Source organism: Mustela erminea, chromosome 3 (assembly GCF_009829155.1).
Source record: "Mustela erminea isolate mMusErm1 chromosome 3, mMusErm1.Pri, whole genome shotgun sequence".
NCBI lineage: Eukaryota > Metazoa > Chordata > Mammalia > Carnivora > Mustelidae > Mustela > Mustela erminea.
Genome location: NC_045616.1, coordinates 6,033,516 through 6,051,752, shown reverse-complemented (window position 1 = coordinate 6,051,752; position 18,237 = coordinate 6,033,516).

Sequence of the window (18,237 nt, the reverse complement as noted above, 5' to 3'; positions counted from 1 at the left end):
TGTCCTCTGCACTGGCTTTTAAAACCCTACAGAACATCAAGAGGCAGGACATGACTGCAAAAAGAAAAACTAAAACAACATTTGGTAAAATTTTTTACCAACATTTGGTAAAACATATGTGCCAAACAACCTCTGGGTTGGGCCTATGCAGAGAACAATAGCAAAAAAATCATGGTTTTGTTGTAGAACCAGCTAAGGTAGGGTAATTATAAGCAGGAACATAAGGAATATTTGAGAACTCCCAGAAGAGTGGCACAACAAAGGGAAAAGCTCTGAACTCCCAAGAAACAGCAGCTTGGCAACCATCGGGAAAAAAAAAAATGGTAGCTTTTTTGAACAAAGTCAACTGTGTATGGAAGAGGCATAAACATTGACACACTTTTCAAGTAACATCTGGGGAGACAAAACAAATAAAAATATTTCACATCTGCAGAGTGTGTAAAGAAAGGTCAGTTACTACTGGCCTCAACAACAAAACAGAAGAGCAATATATGGGTACTTTAGTTCAAACTAAAGAAAAAAACTGACTCAAAGCCACAATGCAAAGGGAACTACATCTCGAGTTTGTAAAGTAATGCTATTTGAACGAATTCTGACAAAGGATCTGCTTATTTCCCATTTTAGCATTCTGTGGGGAAGCAAAAGAATGCATTCAAAATACTTTCTTTAAGAAGATATCCAAGGTTTCCACACAAGAAGTGAAATACTATCACTTTGGAGGAATCTACAATTCTTTAAAAATTTTCAGAATGCTTTGAAAGATATAAGGAAATGAAATTCCACAATGTAACACAAGTGATAAGGTAAGCAAAAAATTCTAAATAGGTATTTTTTGCTTCTCAGAATAATGCTGTCTTTGTGGCAAAATGAAGCCAAAGCACACATCTTTGACAGTAAAATCCTTTCTCAAGCTCCTTCCTGAACTTCAAATATAGTAAGGCTTGGGTGGGACAAGATGGCGGGGAAGTGGGAGGAGGCACCTTTTCAACCTGTACCCTAAAGTGAGCTGATTACTTACCAAAGAACTCTGATCACCCATTAAATCAGCCTGAGATCAGAGTTATACACATCTGGATCTCTACAGGGGCATAAGACACCAGTGGGCAGGTAAAGCGGACTAATATCAGAAGATAAACAAAAGGGGGAAGGAGCCACCACAGGTGACCAGTTGGAAAGTAATACCCCAATACGAGCGAGAGTGCCCTGCGCCTGGGGACCAGCATTAACGTGGAAACTGGTTGAAAGAACTCCAAAAGAGCAAAGGTTTGCGGGGGGAGGGGGGAACTGTGGGAATCAGGGTGGCTAGGGACAGGGGCTTAAGTCCCTGGTCCCAGGACAGCCTCCCCTGGCGCTGAGCCAGAGAGAGTGTGGTGGAGAAACCAGGTCTTGGTCCCTAAGCCACCGGCGCACCCCAGAACCCCCACAGAGAGGTGCACAAAGACCCAGCCTGGTGCTTTAGGACCTGTGCCCTGTTCTCAGAGCCTGAGACCCACGCGGGACCCACAGCCTCCCCTGAAAGAGTTGCGTGCAAACTGGGTGCTCTTAGACCCAGAAAGACCAGGCACTCCCAGCACGGGCCAGTGGGAAAATCTCAGTTAAAAGGTTTTGAAAGATACCCTTCTGAGGAGGGTACAGAGTGATTTATTTGTATTAAACAAGGAATGAAATGTAAAAAAACAAGTCAACCAAAAAGTTATTATAATTGATGATGATTAAATTCACTTGATTAAAAAAAATGTACTACAATGTGAATATTCCTATCTCATTTATATGTTTGAGACTATGAATATAATAAGTTTCCATAAATGATATCTGGTTTGCTTATAATCAAGACATGATCCCAACTCATTTATTACGGGCATAATTGACACCTGCTACAATTTTTTAACAAAGTTAATATGTAAAAGGAATTTTTTTGATTGTTTAATTTTTTCCATGTAAAAATCCTATAATTTATACTCATTATAATAGGCACTTTATGTTGCATTTATGGTTGTCTATAATTTTATACACTGTAGTTTATGGTACTGTAGTTTATACATAAATTTTCCATCATAACAAACCTAACAATCACACTTCACAGGTAAGGAAGCTGAGATTCAGCAAGTATGTGCCCAAGATCATGTAACTATGAAGCTTAGATATGAATCCAAGTTATACTCCAAAGCCCATACACTCCTTGTACTCCACTGAGTTGTGTCCCAGAAATCACAGAACATTTGCAGAAAACAAGGAGAATGGGTAAAAGAAAAGTAGAAATCATAATCTATAAATATGTAGATGTTGGTCAGTTAAGAGCAAATGGCAACATTTTGCAACAAATTCCACACATGTCATAGATTCTCATTTTAATATGAATGACTGCTTGGAGTCCACCTTGCATGATGCATGGCCAGCTACAGGTTAAACTCAATGCCACAATTAATCCCCCTCGTTTAGCCAAATGTATTATGTCTATTAAAATGCAAACACCCTGGGGAAAGATAACTCATTGAATAAACCAATTATCCCCTATTAGAAATAATTTGGAAGCAAGACAGTGGATCCTGGAAAAGGACATGAGGAGAAGGAGGAGAAAAGGACACAAGCAAAATCTGATAACAGAAATTAAAAAATCCCCCACCTTCATGATTCTAGTCTAAGACTAGTCCTGCAGTATGTAAGGACCCTAAAAATAATTCTATGACCTACAAATATTTCTCACCTAGAACAATCACATGTATGTCATCCAACAAATCAAAGTGTAAGACTCATAACTGAACTATAGCATTGCTGATCTTAAAGTAACCTTATAGAATATGTTCATTCTTTTCCTGCTTTTTAAATACTTCAAACAGTGTATAAAATATCAGAAGACAAAGGAAGGCATTTTACAACTTGGAAGTTCTCTGAGTACATGCTTGTTACCATTATGCCATTTAAAATGGCCAATGTATTTAAACAAAATACCCTTCTTTATTAAATGCACAGATCAAATAATGCCACTGTAAATACTTACTAGACAGAGGAGTGAGGACTGTCGCCTCACAGAGTAAAGAAAAGCCCAGCTCCAACCCTGGGAGGAGAAGCAGAGCACTTCTTTGTGGGTTCTCTGGACCAGAGTCAAGGACACACACTAGGCATCAGCATTAAGCACAGATGCAAAGATGTAGTCTCTCTTACATCTTAATCCCTGGGGAGTACTTTTGTAGCTTCTGGATTATAGAAAGAACTCAAAATTTTAAGGCATGATCTTGAGTGTTGCAGGAGCAGAGTGATGGAAGGTCTCCACAGCAAAGGTTGAATCAGGCTCTTGGATGTGGACTGACAAAGCCTAACCCCAACTAAGTACAAACTCCTTACAGACAAGAAACTCCCGCATTCAGCTTGGTATTTCCAATATCCTCTAATACAAGATTTTGTACACGCCATGTTCTCTTGTTAGTAGGATTTGTTTAAGTTAGTAATGCAGGTAACCGGAGAATCTTCGCTTTGCCCATGCTGCACACTGACTTACAAGATATCCTACCAGAGGGTCAAGGGTGTCTGGCTGCACCAGTAATCCCACTTATAACTCTTTCTCTAACAATTCATTCACTGTTTCAAAGGAAGGAGATTTCCCATCTCCACCAATGAAAATTCACACACCCAAAGTCTAGACAATATACTGATGCCTGGATTAAGTTACTAGAGAACTAGAAAATTCAGGAAGAATGCAAGCAGACTCCTCCACACCCAGGAGGACACCCAGAGCCTCATGCTTACAGCACAATGTGCATCCTAGATTCTCTGGGACAGTTCCATTTTTCCACTCTCAGAGTATGTTCTGCATTTTTATTCAAAATAAAGATGGCATATTTCTACACAGCTTTATCTTCACTAATGCTAAATAGTAAGTCCTTCCTAAAATGTACACATAACATTTAACATAACATTGCTGAAACCAAACCCAGAATGAATGATTTTCCAATTAGGAATTACTGTAACCAAAGGAAAAGATGCAGTTAGTAACCTCTCAGGCTGCCAACCCCCTGGACAGTAGTTAGCAGAACTGACAAATGAGCTACCAGGCCACCTGTCACTTATTGGCAGTATAAATGCTGGACACTGTGCTTTGTGATCAAGAATATACCATCTCTATAGCACCCGGGTAGCCCAGACATTTAAGTGTCTGCCTTTGGCTCGGGTCATGATCCCAGGGTCCTGGGATCAAACCCCGAGTCTGGCACCCTGCTACCAGGAAGCCTAACTCCTCCCTCCCTTTCTCCTGTCCCCCCTGCTTGTGTTCTCTAACTCTCTCTCTCTCTCTATATATATATATATACCATCTCTAATTCTCACAGCAATCGCAGCAGGTGGGTGTTATTATCCCTAGTTTATCAATGAAAAGGCAGGCCTAGGAGGCCTGACACACTGCAAGCAAGAAGCCAAGAGGAAAATTCAATTTTGATCATTTTGACACTGAGGACCATGCTACTCTTATTCACTTCAGAATAGATGGAACATCTTGCTGTCGATTTATAATTTAAGATCTGACTTATAAAGGAAAACTACCACAAAAATGACCATGTTCTGTCTACCCACAGCCAGACAACCAATTTTGCCTCCAGCGCAGTTTCAAAAATTTCTGTAAAACGCTCTTAAATTGGAAAGGCTCTTAAATTTGCTCTTTGGAAAGCAAAAAAAAAAAAAAAATGTGGGAGGGGGTGGCAGGGAAAGTTCAACGCCATCAAAAGTACTTTCATCTCAGATTACAATCATACAAGCAAATTCAATTTTACCAGTGGTAAGTTACTGTATTCAGACATTACAAACCTCACAGGTCCAAATCCTTTCACAAAGCAGGACAGACGGTGGATAAGGAAGGAACTGCACCATTAGGAGTCAGCAAGTTAGGTTAGTGCGTGGCCCTGACCAAGTTCTTCAGTTTCTCTTAGGCTCAGTGTCAATTGTTAACCGGAGGCTAGAAATACTTCCCACTTCATAGGTCTAGTGAAAGGTTTAAATGAGATTATGCAGAGGATGCAATAAATGTGAGTTATTGAAACCTTAAATGCAAGTTAGCTACTCATTCAAATACGGCCAATGTGCAATTTTAAGATTTGAAACTATATAACCACCAGCAGAGATGGCTGAAGGGCCACCGCAATTCATATATAAAGGTTTTCGTGGGCCATAAATTCTACAAGCACAAATGGCTGGAGCCACCATAAAGCCACACTGCGGTCACTGAGTCACCTGAACAGGACTCACATGCAGTGAACCTCCCACCCCCCAACTGGCATCTGTGCACACGTGGTCCATCTTCCTCCAGGCGCTACGGAGAAGCTGCCTGTGGTCTTACCTAGGAGCAAACTCTCCACTCGTGCACCTTATCCTAACCCCTCTCTCCTCTGCAAGAACTGCCTCTGCAACTGTCCTCTCCTCTTTCTGGATCAGTTTCCCCACATCACTAGATCATTCCCACCAGCAAACAAATAACCTGCATTCTTATCTCCCATCCTTAATAAAAATCCTCTGATGCCACATGCCACTCTGGCTAATACCCCATCACTTCATTACCCTTTATAGCAAAATTCTCCGAAAGGTTGACTACAAGAGATGTCTCCAATTCCTCTCTTCGTATTCTTGTTCCTTCTCAAGCCTGATCCAATCAGGCTCTTGAGGTCACTAGAGACCCCATGTTGCTGAAACCAATGGTCAAGATGCCCACTCCTTCCTTGCTGCTTCAGCAGATACTGACCCAGCTTATTTCTCCTTCCTTCTTGAAATAAGTTCTTTAGTTAGCTTCCAGGACACCTTTCTCTTCTGGCTCTCCTCTTTCCTCCGTGGTCTCCCCTCCTCATGCTCCCTTCTTACATCCCTTGATTTCTGTAACTTGCATACACGGCAGAGCCACAGGACCTGGTCCATGGACTCCTCTCTTCTGCATCTACCCTCTGAAGCATGATAAGTTCATCCCATGAGTTTGAGTGTCTTTTCAATCCTTTATCTCTGGCCCCAGCTTCCTCCATGGGCTCCTCTCTTGTCAACTCCATTGCCTTCCCAGGTGGACGTTCTCTAAGCCCTCCAACTTAACATTTCCAGAAGTAAACATCCTATCTCCCCGCTCTAAAGTCAGTAATTGGCAATGCTATCCTCCCAGCTACTCAGATCCAAAACCTGGCTAAACTACCCTTAACTCTTGTCACATCACAAATCAAATCTTCCAATAAATTCTACTGACTCAGCCTTCCAAACAGTGACCTCAGCTCACCACCAGCCCAGCCACTACCCTTGTCCAAACCACGGGTCCCAGTTTTCAATGAGCCCCATACCTGTTCTTGATTCTGCTCCTCACCTTTATACATCATCCTCAAAATAGGGCCAGAGTAGTTAAAGTGACAGGTCAACTCCTTGTTCTCCTCAAAACCAATCCTAGAGTAAAATGGATTTGCTCTGTCCCACAGCCTGGTACTGAGAATTCTCACATCTCCAGGCCGCTGGGATGGCTTTCCTCTGGGATCTCCTCTTCAGTTCCTTCAGGTTTTGCTTTAATATGAGCCTCTCTCATTGAGCTCTATCCTGACCAGTATCCATCTCATCACTCTATCCTCTTTCCGCATTTTATTTTTTACCCAAAACTTATCACTCACTCTGACATGCCATAAATTATACTTATGTGTACTTATTGTTCCTTCCACTAGTGTATAAGCTCCAGGAGGGCACAGATTTTTATCCATTCTCTTTCTACTGCTCCCCAATGCCTAAAATAGAACCTGAAGGAATGAATGGATGAGAGCAGACTGAGCCCAAGGGTGTATTTATTAGAATGTGGGGGCCTGGGTGGCTCAGTGGGTGAAGCCTCTGCCTTCAGCTCAGATCCTGATTTCAGGGTCTTGGGATCGAGCCCCACATCTGGCTCTCTGCTCAGCGGGGAGCCTGCTTCCCCCATTCTCTCCCTCTGCCTGCCTCTGCCTACTTGTGACCTCTGTCTATCAAATGAACAAACAAATAAATAAATAAAATTATAATGCACCATCTTTCCCCAAATAACAATTTATCACCAAGCAATCAAAGACCGCTAACTAGACAAGTTGTCTATACCTCTACAACCAGAATTGTGCTTGCAAAAGTTGTTTCTACTTCTCACAGCTCTCGCTGACCAGTAAATCAAAAATTTCAGTGTATCTAGGTCTTAGATTTAGGCTACTAAGAACCAGAAAGTGGATCTGGTCATTAAAACAGATCCCCTGGAGTGCAGACACAGAGCCCCTCATACGCAGGAAAAAAGTAACAGGAAATCAGCCCCATTCTGCTATTCCTTTAGATATTCAAAGAATATCCATAAAGGTCAAAAATAAAAATGACCTTGAAAGCCATCTAATCTTTGCCTCTTTCTTACAATGAAGTCATCTCAAGTAGTTTTTTTTTTTTTTAAAGTTAGAGGAGGAAAGCCTTTAACCTGCTCTTGCTCTCTGTGAAGAAAGATTTTTCTCTGACTCTCCTAGGACCCTCCATTTCTTAGCTCACCCTTTTCCCAGTTAAAAAAGAGTGATGTCTATGATTGCTAAGTGTAGAAAAAATAAGAAGTTTTCAAAGCTCAGCACCTCCCTCCCCACTCTTCTTCCTCGGAAGGATCCTGAAAAGGAGCACAGGTTGTCCTTCACATCACAGGGCAAAAGCCCTGACCTAGCCCAGCAGGGCCTGACACATGCTGCCTGGAGTACTTACTTCCTATCAAAGTGAGAGCCTGGCCTTGTTTGTAAAGGATATGCTTACTACATCTTTATATCTGCTATTTCTAACTTGTTCCCTCAAGCAAGTGAGAGGGCTATGTTTTCATTCAGGATCTCCTCAGAAACTCGAACTACATTTAAGGAAAAGTATTGTCGTATCTCCACTGGATGACAATACTAACAAGTCTCCTTGTCAGAGAATTCTCTAGAGTCCTCATTTGAGAGTTTAACTTAAAGCTTCTTCCTCCTTGGGTTGAATCAAAGACACACATTCTTGTGAGAGAGGGAGAAAGAGAGAAAGAGTGTGTGTGTGTGTTTGTGACAGATGTGTATACATCTGTATATATACATACTAATATTAAAAATAATCTACATCTAAGTATTTGAGGAGGCAATGTTCTATGTTTCCATATACGTCAAGACCTTGTAGCTGATCAGACTTTGCATTTTAATGCTGCATTAGAGTTTTATCACAGTTTCAAAATTGTAACCATTTCTGAGACTTTGGGCCCTTTTGCACATGTCGGTGTACTTGCACATAACAGGCACTCTCTAAATACAGGTTGAAAGAAAAGAAGGAACTTCCCTCACACTGAAATTTGAACATGGCAATTCTTTGCCTAGAATAATGTGCCATACATTCTCTTCACCCTTAAAATATCTAAACCAAAACTCTAATTTTCACCTAAATATTCATCTTGCTTTCCTGACCTCACCATTTCTGTTCATGATGTGCTGATTCTCCCAAAACCCCCAGGCTAGAAAACTAACCTTATATCCATCCCCCCCCCCATTTAATATCATTCAAGTCCTACTGTTTTCTCCTTATAAACTTCTGTCAAATTAATCCCATTTCTTTCTATTGCTTCAAGTCTTCGTCACCACACACCACAAACCTCAAAGTGCCAAGTCCAAATTCCCCAACATCATTTCTCACTACCAAATCCGAATATTGTATAAATTGTACCAAAAATATTATCTGAATTACTGCCAGGAAAACTGTTTCAAAGTCCCACATGTAAAATGCCTTAATTCTGCCACTTGCTACCTCTGTGATTTTGGTCACTTAAGACTTCCATGTCAGTACTCATCTGTAAAACGAGGGTAATAGTATTTAACTCACAGACTTGTAAAAATTAACTGACCTAATCCAAATGTTCAGGACACTATTTGGCACATTGGAAGGGTTCGATAAATGTTAGGTGTTGATATTACTAGGTTATTCTCTCTGAATAGTTTCAGTGGCCCATCATCACTTCAGGATAAAATAGACTCAGAAAACTGACAGGTTTTTTCCACATTAGACATGGAAATCGCCTTAAAGACCTCTACTAATCAAATCCTCTCTCTTCACAAATAACAAGCTGAAACTCGCAGACCAGATAACTGAACCCAAATCAAAACTAAACTGTCATTTAAGGCCCTCCACGCTCTGTCAGCTACCTTCTTTGCAACATCATTTCTCATTTTGGCCTACTGGAACATTCTAATGGGCTGCCTAGACCCACCTTAATCATGTCTGTCCTCCAAGTCCTACCCTACTATTCACCCCCAGGGAAAGAACTGCTGCTTTCTCTCCATCTGTACAATTCCAACCTGGCCTATGCGGCCTATCTCAAGCCCCATCTCTCCCAAGAAACCTTCCCTGCTACCTTGTCTAGAGTACACACCTGCTGGTCTAAGCTTCTTAGATCTTGCCATCATGCACTATCTGTATTAAGTTCTAAAAATCTCTATGGGAGAAAAGTTATATGCTTGCATCTGTCCTTTCAGAGATTTTAAGCTCTTTGAGATGAAGGTGTGGTATCTTAACTATGTTTAAGTGTTCCCTGCATACAGCAGTCTTTGGGGGGAAAAATCAATGGCAGTTTTTGGAAGTGGGGTTCTTGGGAGAATGTTTTCATAGTATGCCACTGTGGCCCAAACTCTGAGATCATCTTAATTCCTTCACACATTCAATGTCAAAAGCTCACAACTGGGACAGGCAGCTTGGTATCCATCTAGTATGCTGTGCAGTGATACCCAAATGTCTCCCAGAGGTTATCAGATGTCCCCAACATGTTACAAAGACCACACTATAGAATAGCAAGAGAATAGAATCACTAAGACTTCAAGTGATTACAGTACAAAGCTCACACATATCACAGCAATTGTTAGTAGATCTAATGAATCCCAAAGCTATTCCTGGCACATAAGATATTGGAACACTTGTGATTAATGCAATAGGGTTTGAGTTCCCAAGCAAGGAAGGGAGAAGGTGGGGTATGACAGCTGATTACCAAAGATCTGGAGTCAGTACTGCCTTTAAATTCTGATTTCGAGGTGATGCACATTTTGGTTTCTGCAAGCATATTATCAAAATTAAGGCTCAGAGAGGTTGTAAAATGAGGATAATAATGGATTCAAACAAGGTAAGGGACATAAAAGACTTAGTACATCTTGTAACAATATAATAAAAGAAAAATTAGCCGAGGTTATTATCACCTTGACCATTCCCATCCAGTTAGAACTGAAGTGAGCTTCAGATTCCTTCCAGCACCTCTCAGGCCTCTCCCATCTCCATTCCCACCCCAGTCTGGTGTTTCTGACCAGAAGGGATCTTCGGTTCCATGCCAACCGAGGGCCTGAAGGCCGGGCTAGCTGTAACAACCCATACTCTGTTACCCGACCCAGACACGGAGATTCTCTCCCAAGAATTGGTTGATGACTATAAAGAGAGAGTTTACACAGGCAATTTCCCTTTTCAGGTACAAATTCTCAGTATGCAACAATCTGGCCACAAGAAGGAAAGCAAATAAGCATTTTCAAGATCTGCTAAGGAAGCAGACCAACAATAGTTCCAAATCCTTTGCTGAGGGCAGGAGAATGACTTTTCGGATGCAGACCCCTTGGGGTGGGGGGGGATTATTCTACCCACCACAGCTGCCCATTCCCAAGCAGCGTGCTGGGGAGCCCTCAGGCCACAGCATTAGTACAAGTGTGTTCCCTGGCGTATGTCCTCCTTTTTCCTTAACTGCATCCCAGTGTGCCCTCAGATTAACCATCCTGCCTTATTCTCAGTCCCCGTAAATCAAGAGTGAAATATCTCAATACAGGCCACTCAGAGCACTGCATCCCCTGACCACAGCGAATATTTCCCGGATAAGCTTATGACTCAAGCCAAGTAGCCAATCAACCTCGCTCCCCAAGGTGGGGGTAGCGGCTGTCAAAAAACAAGTGCTCTGTCTAGTGGGGTGAAAGGCAGAATGAAAGCCTAGAGATGCTGGTGACAATACCAGCCACAGCCTGAGGGGCCACCAATCATATCCTGATAAAGAAATAGAACGAATGCAGGAAAATGAGAAGGAAAGAAGAGTTGGGGGAGGAAAGGGAAGGATTTCTGATGTTGCTTGAGCCTGATGTTGGTTCTGATGTTGGTTCAGCTATACCTGACTCTGATTGCCTGATCAATTTTGTTGTCCTTAACAAGTATCAACTAGGTTCCCGTTCTTTGCATCCAAAGGAGTCATGATCAATACAGGAACTTTCTCCCAATGAACTGAAAAGGACTTTCCATAAACCAGATGAAAAGAACAAAGAATTCTGTCCAGTATACAAGAAATAAAGTTGCATGGAGTCTGTATGCAGTAATTGTTCTGCACAGTTCATTCCTTACCCAACTGCCCCCTGTACTGCCATATTCCAATGAGTTAAGCAATACTATACTGAGATCTCAACATTAAGATAATACATGAAAATAGACCTCTCGAAGAGCTGTCACATGGCAAGCTAAGTGGCTGGAGAGTTTACAAGTCCTTGACACAGTAAATTAAGGTTCCTGGAAATTCATGGTGGTAGGCAGACCTACCAAAAATGTACGGATTAGAATGAGGTGGCTCTCACTAAGTGAAAGTGCTTTTTAAAAAGAACAAGACTAAGATATACTACTAATAATAGCTACTATCCATTAGCCTAGCTTGCCTCCCATGTGCCAGCACTCTGTGAATCCTTTACAGTTCTATGAACTAAGCAGTAGTAGTATGTCTATGTTTACAGAGAAGAAAGGGATGCTTTGAGAGGTTAAAGTCAGCTAGAAAGTAGTAAACTACACGGTGAACAAGATTCTGTGCCCCTGACCATATAAAGGAAGAATGGCAATGAATATTAATAGGTCATCTGTTGGATAGGCTGGTTATGTTTTAGATTAAGAAATGTAAAATAAAGATTTTTACATATAAAAGAACTCAAGCTCATTTGAAGAATGATTTCAATCATTTTTTTAATTTATGTGCATATACACATAGAAAAATACAAATACTGAATATGAAGAAAGATTGTAGGAAATGTGATTTAACATCTAAGATCCCAGTATTTGAATATTCATATGTTTAATCCTATCTTACTTCCCACGAGTTTCCTAAATGTTTTGTTTTGTTTTGTTTTTTCAGTCACTTCAAAAACAAGGTAGACTGTTTCATGCTGGTGACAATTTATTCTAAATTCCATGAAGATTCATCGTGCTATCATTTTGATAAACAAGAGACTGACATGACCACAAAATCTCTCCTAAGGATTTACAGTTATTCAGCAAAATCATGTAAACATATTTGGAAAATCAGGATGGATAAATTACCTGTGGAACAGAGATTCCTAAACTAGGAAACTCTTCCCAGGCTTTACTATCCATTTGAAAGAACAATATAACTCTCAAATTCTATGAGATGGATGAATCTTCTCATAGCACTACTAAAATTTACAAGAATATTTTGTAATTGATTATACTTTTGGGTATTTGAAAACTAATGATTGATAACTAGAAAAATGATTAATTCATTACATATTTCAAAGGCTGCAAAATCAAATATTTAAAAATTATACTCAGATTTAGGGAGAGCAGAGATAAAACTACATTAAGACTGAAATTTTTAAAAATCAACACTTCCCTATACCACTAGTAAAAGTTCAGATCATACGAACTTCTTTAAAAGCCATCTGTCTCAGCAATCAGCTTCTAGGGCCTTCTCCTAAAGCAGTCATTTGAAAAGCAGGCAGCTATCTATATACAACACTGGGGGGCAACGTTCATTGCCATGAGAAAATATGTATCATTAGGGAAATAAGCACATACATTACGGTTTATCAGGATAATGAGATTATAAGGACTGTGTAATGTTATGGAAAACTATACTAAAATAGGAAACAAAACAAAAACAGGTATACAAAAATAATCCACACAAACTGGGTACTGAAAGATGATTGAATAAGAATATGCTAAGTTGTAACAGTTTGGTACTTAAGAAGATTGTCAAAAATCTGGGGAATACAGAAAAACTAAAGAAGACAATTATAATGGGCACATGTAAAACGTCTATATTCAGAAGAAAAACTAATTAAAAAGAATTAATCCAAAAATTCCTAATAATACACATATCACAGTTCAGGAGCAAAAGCTGATGTCTATTGGAGCAACACAAAGGGAAGGTTCCCAAAATTCTGGCATGAGAGTTCCATCTAAGTCATCACTGTCAATATATCCAGTCCAAGTAGCATAACCAAATCCTTCATATTGAAACCATTCATGATTTTACCAAGCAATTTGGAATTGTCCCTAATGGCTTTCCAAGGTGATCTGGCTTGGCTACCCACAAGCAAAGAATGCTTAGAGAAAATCATTCTGGAACCAGAAGTGACCATGGGGATTTCTTAACATTTCTGAGCAACATTATAATGATTTGGTACAATGGCAAGAAAAAACAATGAATGTATAAGGAAGAAATATTTCAGCTAGACAGTAATAATAAATTGCTAGTAATAGATTAACATGTTACACTAAATAATATCTTCATCTACAAAGCTTAAAGCATTTAATATTAGCCATTATGATGCCCAGTGGAGGGATAGAAACTAAATCAATGACGTCAAATGCATGATCTTTAGGTACAAGAAAGAACAATGGTTATATAGGTAGTTAAAATTCTAAATTTTAAATCCTTTAAACCCCTTTAAATCACACTTTTCTATTGTTCCTGGCAAATTGGGTAGGGAGATTTTAATCTTAAATTATCTTAATTCCCCTGATGCCTGAAACAGAGCAAATGATCTCAAGCAGACATTAGCGCAAAATTAGTGGGTGTTCTGTATCCTGCACGTAATTCTGTTCAATTTACCAAATCTTGTTGAACAGAAACAGAACAGTGTAAGAAACCAATAAACCTATCTCCCTGCGCTTTGTGGAATGAAAAGAGAAGTCACAAGGAGCCTTGATAAGACTGAATAATTAATTGTAGAGCCATTACCTTATTTTCTTAGGCACTAATTAAACCTGGGGAGGGTCACAGACCAAGAGCATTTAAGAAAAGACAGAACACAGGTGAATCCCAATCTAATACCTGCTTACTTGATCTATGCACTGAATAACAAATATTTGAGGTCCCACGAGGTACCAAGCCCAGTTTTATATACTGGGGATACAGCAATCATCACAACAAAGTGTTGGCTCTCATAAGGTCTACACCAATAGATATGCCTACTATAAGCCAAGGACATGGTGAAGTTACTCACACTAAACCTCGAAAAGCAAATAAAGACCTGCAAAGGATGAAACAATATTTCTCAGTAAACTAGATATTTGAGAGAACAAGATTAGTGACTTTATTTTGTTAAGAATAAAAATTAATGGAATTTGAAACATGGAAACAAAAATAGGGCAGAGAAAGATAGATATGCCCTGATTCCAAGAGATAAGTGAGGGAACTCAGCCCAACACCAAAGCCTCACAGTGATTCTTCTTCTTCTTCTTCTTTTTTTAAATTTATTTATTTTTTTCAGCATAACAGTATTCATTGTTTTTGCACCACATCCAGTGCTCCATGCAATCCGTGCCCTCTCTAATACCCACCACCTGGTTCCCCCAACCTCCCACCCCCACCTTCAAAACCCTCAGATTGTTTTTCAGAGTCCATATTCTCTCATGGTTCACCACCCCTTCCAATTTCCCTCAAGTCCTTTCTCCTCTCCATCTCCCCATGTCCTCCATGCTATTTGTTATGCTCCACAAATAAGTGAAACCATATGATAATTGAATCTCTCTGCTTGACTTGTTTCACTCAGCATAATCTCTTCCAGTCCTGTCCATGTTGCTACAAAAGTTGGGTATTCATCCTTTCTGATGGAGGCATAATACTCCATAGTGTATATGGACCACATGCTCCTTATCCATTCGTCCGTTGAAGGGCATCTTGGTTCTTTCCACAGTTTGGCGACCGTGGCCATTGCTGCTATAAACATTGGGGTACAAATGGCCCTTCTTTTCACTACATCCGTATCTTTGGAGTAAATACCCAGTAGTGCAATGGCAGGGTCATAGTGATTCTTCTTCTAATGATCCTCATGCAGTATCCGAGTGGCAGCTTAGCAACAAAGGGCTCAGAGAATTCTTCCGCAGATTCTACACATCTCCAGTTTCTACAGAACCATGATTATTTCCTGAGCCAAATGTGTCACAGAGCAAGACTCCTTACCCAATGAGACCAGCCAGGCAGCTGCCCACAATTACCCTAGGCAACTTCCCAAGGCCATACTCTGAGTCAGAATGAAAATGCTCTGATACTCCACAGAAGTACGTTAAGCAAGTGTGTCAGGAAACACACTTATGTGTGTTTATATGCATATACATATATGCACAATGCATACACACACACGTAGCTCTATGTACATATGTGCACGTCTGTATACATGTGTGAGTGTAGGTATGTGTGGGTGCAGACAGGTAGGAGGTAAGGAGCTCCTCTTTGGTTGACCAAGCAGCAGAGAAGTAGGTCAGAGTTCAAAGCCTATTTGCCCCTTTTCTCTGGGGTGAATCATACTTTCCCACATACTAAGAAGGCATTTTTCCACTCGGTATAGAGAGAAGGAAAGAAGAAAAGGCCCATCCACACACTACATAGGTGATATTTCTATATACATTCTCACCTGCCCTCATCACAACCGCCTTCTCTCTACCTAAATAAAAGCCTTCCTACTTTAGGGCCTGAAGCATATTAGACATATTTTTTTTATTGCTTTCTGAAGCACATATTGTGTGACTATATTATTAAAAACACTTCAAAACTGGCAAAAGTAACCTGTCCTGTCAGAAGTCAGGAGAGTGGTTTACCCATCATGTGGGGATAGTGCTAAGAAGGTGTAAAAAGTTGTACTTTTTGATCAAGACGCTAGTCACACTCACTAGCGTGTTCCCTTCCTGAAGGGTCAGCAAGGTGTGTACTTACACACACCACCCTGCATGCATAGTATACCTCAGTGCAAACTAATTTTTTAAACTCAGCTTCTTAATAATTTTCAGTTTGTCACTAATCTACAGTTGTCTCTTCCCAAGACATGAGATTTTATAGAAGTCATTCAGAACCATGCACTCCTCTCTATCCAATTTGGAGACCAATAAAAATAATTAAGCCTTATTAATCTTTCCTTATCGTACCATTAATCAAATAGGACCTCCAAGTAGCTACATAAAACCACTTTTCAATTAATTCTTGGGAAAAAATTACTTAATTATATATAGAAGAGGACATTTTACCCAACTTTCAGGTTAACAACACCTTTACATGTAGGGACAAGGGAAAGAAATCTCATTCCTATACACAGATTTCTTAAAATGTATTTTTAAATCCCTCTTAAGAGCTACATAAATGATTATATTCCCAAAGCCGAATGATAGCTACATGTTCACTATCACAATTCTCATATGTCAAACCTATTTTTATCTTTATTTCTTCTCTTCACCCAACTTGAAAAATGGTAAATAAAAATGACCGTAATAAAAGAGAGAAACCCTATATAGCAGAGGGACTTGGGAGGAAGAAAATCTCCAGCAACACAATCTAAGAGTCCCCTGCTATCCTGTCTTCGACACTGCTGGTCATCTTCCTCTATCAAATTTAAGCACACCTGTACCACCTCCTTCTCTGTAGAAACATGCAACTGAAGTATTTATATTAACAAAAGGACTGGACCAAAGTCTAACTCAGGGCCTCTTACAGGAGAGCATGATGATAATATCGGAAAATTTAATCAAAGCACATATTTTATTCCTTTGATATAATGGGTAATCTTTTTTATAGAACGGATAATCTTTGAAAGAATAGGTAATCTTTATTCTTTTTTTTTTTTTTTGCAGGCCTCTAACTCACAACCCAGAGATCAAAACCTGAGCTGAGATCAAGAGTTAGACACTTAACCAACAAAGCCACCCAGGCGCCCCTAGGGTGGGCCCTCTTAACACAGTTTTTTAACTTACAAATCAAAAAGGTGGGATGTTTAAGTAATCAAATGCTTAACCAATAAAAAAAGAAGAGAGTTTTCTTTTCTACTTGTTTGACGATTTTTTAAAAAATACTTCTTTTAAAAGATATATATTCATGACTGAATGTTATCAGCTACAAATAACAAATGTCTCTTCGCAGACACTGCATCTTTTATGCAGTTCTCGGTCAGTCCCCTCTGTACTCCCCTCTGTCCTACCTTACTAAGGAGGCCTAAACTTGGAGAAGAGTTCAAACAATGCCAAACACTGCACAGGAATGGAGCACATTGACAGAGACTAGAGGCAGCTACATATGGACAGCTCTGGGCCTGGGTCTTGGGGTCCCTCCATTAGTTTACAAGTATGGAATCCTCCCAGCTCTCCACTATGCACTCTAGTTGGGAGCTGAAGAACCTCCCAAGCCTCATTTTTCCAAATCTGAAACAGACACAACCGGGTCTCTACCTCCTGTGTGCTTGTGAGAGGTAGATGACACAATGGGCACAAAGCAATTAACACGGTGCCCCATGCACCACACACAAGCAATGACAGGTATCTATGCTTGTGGTATTCAAAACTTTTTCATTTCAAAGGTGACCTCACAATATCATCTGACAAATACAGCATTTAGACTAATACTCTGCCAAAACAAAAATGTATCTTTAAAGTAATCCAAGTTAAATGTGTATAAAAAAACTCTGAATGGAGCTTCACTTCTGGCCAGATGACTTTCAGTTGCTGAACTCAGAACAAATATTATTATAAAGAGCTTCCAAAAAAAAAAAAACAAAAAGATCATGTGGACTTTGGAGTGACCTGTTCCAAGCCACTTATCCTCTCTGAGCCTCAGTCTTCTCATCCATAAAACGGGAATAATTCCCACATCCTGCAGTTTTGAACATTATGTGCAAAATACCAATATCTTGCACCTTAGCAGATAGTTACTGGAAAGCATACAGAATAAGAGAAGTCATAAAAAAGCTAATACAAAGCAGGAAAACTTTTGAAAGAAAAATTTTTATCCTCTTTCATTTTTCCCTCCTTTATAGCATTCTTACACTTTGCCTCCCATTCTAATCAGATGTGCTTGTCCTTATGCAACACGAGGTGATTTGATTTGAGGTATCTCCATGTCTTCTTCCAAACTCTACATCATCCTCCAACTACCTACCAGTGGCTTGTCCAGGGACAGTAAAATACTGTCGCATTACAAGTCCAATGGCAGAATTTTTATTCCCTTTAACTCTGAGAAAACTA